The sequence below is a fragment of the Aegilops tauschii genome, chromosome 1, assembly GCF_002575655.3.
Source record: "Aegilops tauschii subsp. strangulata cultivar AL8/78 chromosome 1, Aet v6.0, whole genome shotgun sequence".
Taxonomy (NCBI): domain Eukaryota; kingdom Viridiplantae; phylum Streptophyta; class Magnoliopsida; order Poales; family Poaceae; genus Aegilops; species Aegilops tauschii.
Genome location: NC_053035.3, coordinates 298,828,883 through 298,834,026, shown reverse-complemented (window position 1 = coordinate 298,834,026; position 5,144 = coordinate 298,828,883).

Below are 5,144 nucleotides of genomic sequence, written 5' to 3'. Positions count from 1 at the left end.
ATCTGTTGCTCTCTCCATAGTACCGGAGAACGGCGTTCTAGTCATCTTGCCCATGAGGCACGGTTCGCAAGTACCAAGTGATTCATAATCAAGTGGTTCCAAAAGTCCATCAGTATGGAGTTTCTTCATGCGCTTTACACCGATATGACCTAAACAGCAGTGCCACAAATAAGTTGCACTATCATTATCAACTCTGCATCTTTTGGCTTCAACATTATGAATGTGTGTATCACTACTATCGAGATTCATCAAAAATAGATCACTCTTCAAGGGTGCATGACCATAAAAGACATTACTCATATAAATAGAACAACCATTATTCTCTGATTTAAATGAATAACCGTCTCGCATCAAACAAGATCCAGATATAATGTTCATGCTCAACGCTGGCACCAAATAACAATTATTTAGGTCTAATACTAATCCTGAAGGTAGATGTAGAGGTAGCATGCCGACGGCGATCACATCGACTTTGGAACCGTTTCCCACCTGCATCGTCACCTCGTCCTTGGCCAGTGTTCGCTTAATCCGTAGTCCCTGTTTTGAGTTGCAAATATTAGCAACAGAACCAGTATCAAATACCCAAGTGCTACTGCGAGCTCTGGTAAGGTACACATCAATAACATGTATATCACATATACCTTTGTTCACCTTGCCATCCTTCTTATCTGCCAAATACTTGGGGCAGTTCCGCTTCCAGTGACCAGTCTGCTTGCAGTAGAAGCACTCAGTCTCAGGCTTAGGTCCAGACTTGGGTTTCTTCTCCTGAGCAGCAACTTGCTTGTTGTTCTTCTTGAAGTTCCCCTTCTTCTTCCCTTTGCCCTTTTTCTTGAAACTGGTGGTCTTATTGACCATCAACACTTGATGCTCCTTCTTGATTTCTACCTCCGCAGCCTTTATCATTGCGAAGAGCTCGGGAATCGTCTTATCCATCCCTTGCATGTTATAGTTCATCACGAAGCTCTTGTAGCTTGGTGGCAGTGATTGAAGAATTCTGTCAATGACGCTATCATCCGGAAGATTAACTCCCAGTTGAATCAAGTGATTGTTATAACCAGACATTTTGAGTATATGCTCACTGACAGAACTATTCTCCTCCATCTTACAGCTGTAGAGCTTATTGGAGACTTCATATCTCTCAATCTGGGCATTTGCTTGAAATATTAACTTCAACTCCTGGAACATCTCATATGCTCCATGACGTTCAAAACGTCGTTGAAGTCCCGATTCTAGGTCGTAAAGCATGCATACTGAACTATCGAGTAGTCATCAACTTTGCTCTGCCAGACGTTCATAACATCTGGTGTTGCTCCTGCAGCAGGTTTGGCACCTAGCGGTGCTTCCAGGACGTAATTCTTCTGTGCAGCAATGAGGATAATCCTCAAGTTATGGACCCAGTCCGTGTAATTGCTACCATCATCTTTCAACTTTGCTTTCTCAAGGAACGCATTAAAATTCAACGGAACAACAACACGGGCCATCTATCTACAATCAACATAGACAAGCAAGATACTATCAGGTACTAAGTTCATGATAAATTTAAGTTCAATTAATCATATTACTTAGGAACTCCCACTTAGATAGACATCCCTCTAATCCTCTAAGTGATCACGTGATCCATATCAACTAAACCATAACCGATCATCACGTGAAATGGAGTGGCTTTCAATGGTGAACATCACTATGTTGATCATATCTACTATATGATTCACGCTCGACCTTTCGGTCTCAGTGTTCCGAGGCCATATCTGCATATGCTAGGCTTGTCAAGTTTAACCTGAGTATTCTGCGTGTGCAAAACTGGCTTGCACCCGTTGTAGATGGACGTAGAGCTTATCACACCCGATCATCACGTGGTGTCTGGGCACGACGAACTTTGGCAACGGTGTATACTCAGGGAGAACACTTTTATCTTGAAATTTAGTGAGAGATCATCTTATAATGCTACCGTCAATCAAAGCAAGATAAGATGCATAAAAGATAAACATCACATGCAATCAATATAAGTGATATGATATGGCCATCATCATCTTGTGCTTGTGATCTCCATCTCCGAAGCACCGTCATGATCACCATCGTCACCGGCACGACACCTTGATCTCCATCGTAGCATCGTTGTCGTCTCGCCAATCTTATGCTTCTACGACTATCGCTACCGCTTAGTGATAAAGTAAAGCATTACAGGGCGATTGCATTGCATACAATAAAGCGACAACCATATGGCTCCTGCCAGTTGCCGATAACTCGGTTACAAAACATGATCATCTGATACAATAAAATTTAGCATCATGCTTTGACCATATCACATCACAACATGCCCTGCAAAAACAAGTTAGACGTCCTCTACTTTGTTGTTGCAAGTTTTACGTGGCTGCTACGGGCTGAGCAAGAACCGTTCTTACCTACGCATCAAAACCACAACGATAGTTTGTCAAGTTGGTGTTGTTTTAACCTTCGCAAGGACCGGACGTAGCCACACTCGGTTCAACTAAAGTTGGAGAAACTGACACCCGCCAGCCACCTGTGTGCAAAGCACGTCGGTAGAACCAGTCTTGCGTAAGCGTACGCGTAATGTCGGTCCGGGCCGCTTCATCCAACAATACCGCCGAACCAAAGTATGACATGCTGGTAAGCAGTATGACATATATCGCCCACAACTCACTTGTGTTCTACTCGTGCATATGACATCTACGCATAAAACCAGGTTCGGATGCCACTGTCGGGGAACGTAGTAATTTCAAAAAAATTCCTACGCACACGCAAGATCATGGTGATGCATAGCAACGAGAGGGGAGAGTGTTGTCCACGTACCCTCGTAGACCGAAAGCGGAAGCGTTAGCACAACGCGGGTGATGTAGTCGTACGTCTTCATGATCCGACCGATCAAGTACCGAACGCACGGCACCTCCGAGTTCAGCACACGTTCAGCCCGATGACGTCCCTCGAACTCCGATCCAGCCGAGTGTTGAGGGAGAGTTTCGTCAGCACGATGACGTGGTGACGATGATGATGTTCTACCGACGCAGGGCTTCGCCTAAGCACCGCTACAGTATTATCGAGGTGGACTATGGTGGAGGGGGGCACCGCACACGGCTAAAAGATCAAATCAATTGTTGTGTCTCTAGGGTGCCCCCTGCCCCCGTATATAAAGGAGCAAGGGGGAGGTGCGGCCGGCCAGGAGGAGGCGCGCCAGGAGGGTTCCTACTCCCACCGGGAGTAGGACTCCCTCCCTTCCTTGTTGGATTAGGAGAAGGGGGGGAGAGGAGGGAGAGAAGAAGGAAAGGGGGGGTGCCGCCCCCCTCTCCTTGTCCTATTCGGACTAGAGGGGGAGGGGCGCGCGGCCCTGCCCTAGCCGCCTCTCCTCTTCTCCACTAAGGCCCACTATGGCCCATTAAACCCCCGGGGGGTTCCGGTAACCCCTCCAGTACTCCGGTAAAATCCCGATTTCACCTGGAACACTTCCGATATCCAAATATAGGCTTCCAATATATCAATCTTCATGTCTCTACCATTTCGAGACTCCTCGTCATGTCTGTGATCACATCCGGGACTCCAAACAACCCTAGGTACATCAAAACTCATAATATAACTATCATCGAAACTTTAAGCGTGCAGACCCTACGGGTTCGAGAACTATGTAGACATGATCGAGACACGTCTCTGGCAATAACCAATAGCGGAACCTGGATGCTCATATTGGCTCCCACATATTCTACGAAGATCTTTATCGGTCAGACCGCATAACAACATACGTTGTTCCCTTTGTCATCCGTATGTTACTTGCCCGAGATTCGATCGTCGGTATCTCAATACCTACTTCAATCTCGTTACCGGCAAGTCTCTTTACTCGTTCCGTAATACATCATCCCGCAACTAACCCATTAGTTGCAATGCTTGCAAGGCTTACGTGATGTGCATTACCGAGTGGGCCCAGAGATACCTCTTCGACAATCGGAGTGACAAATCCTAATCTCGAAATACGCCAACCCAACAAGTACCTTTGGAGACACCTGTAGAGCACCTTTATAATCACCCAGTTACGTTATGACGTTTGGTAGCACACAAAGTGTTCCTCCGGTAAACGGGAGTTGCATAATCTCATAGTCATAGGAACATGTATAAGTCATGAAGAAAGCAATAGCAACATACTAAACGATTGAGTGCTAAGCTAACGGAATGGGTCAAGTCAATCACATCATTCTCCTAATGATGTGATCCCGTTAATCAAATGACAACTCATGTCTATGGCTAGGAAACATAACCATCTTTGATCAACGAGCTAGTCAAGTAGAGGCATACTAGTGACACTCTGTTTGTCTATGTATTCACACAAGTATTACGTTTCCGGTTAATACAATTCTAGCATGAATAGTAAACATTTATCATGATATAAGGAAATAAATAATAACTTTATTATTGCCTCTAGGGCATATTTCCTTCATGAATCCTACTTGGGGCGCGCCCCATGAGGGTCGGCCGGCCTCCCCTTGCTCCTTTATATACGGGGGCAGGGGGCACCCTAGAACACACAAGTTGACAGTTGTCTTAGCCGTGTGCGGTGCCCCCCTCCACAGATTTCCACCTCGGTCATATCGTTGTAGTGCTTAGGCGAAGTCCTGCGTTGGTAACTTCATCATCACCGTCATCACGCCGTCGTGCTGACGAAACTCTCCCTCAGCCTCAGCTGGATCAAGAGTATGAGGGACGTCACCGAGTTGAACGTGTGCAGATCGCGGAGGTGTCGTGCGTTCGGTACTTGGATTGGTTCGATCACGAAGATGTTCAACTACATCAAACGCGTTACTAAAAGCTTCCGCTTTCGGTCTACGAGGGTACGTGGACACACTCTCCCCGCTCGTTGCTATGCATCACCTAGATGGATCTTGCGTGTGCGTAGGAATTTTTTTGAAATTACTGCGTTCCCCAACAAGGATGAGATCACGGACATGACGAGGAGTCTCGAAATGGCCGAGAGGTAAAGATTCATATATTGAATGATGATATTCGAACACCGGAAGTGTTTTGGGGGTACCAGGTACATATCGGGTCACCGGAAGGGGTTCCGGGCATCCACCCGACAACTACATGGGCCTAATGGGCCAAGAAGGCGACAGACCAGCCCCTTGGGGGCTGGTGCGCCCCAT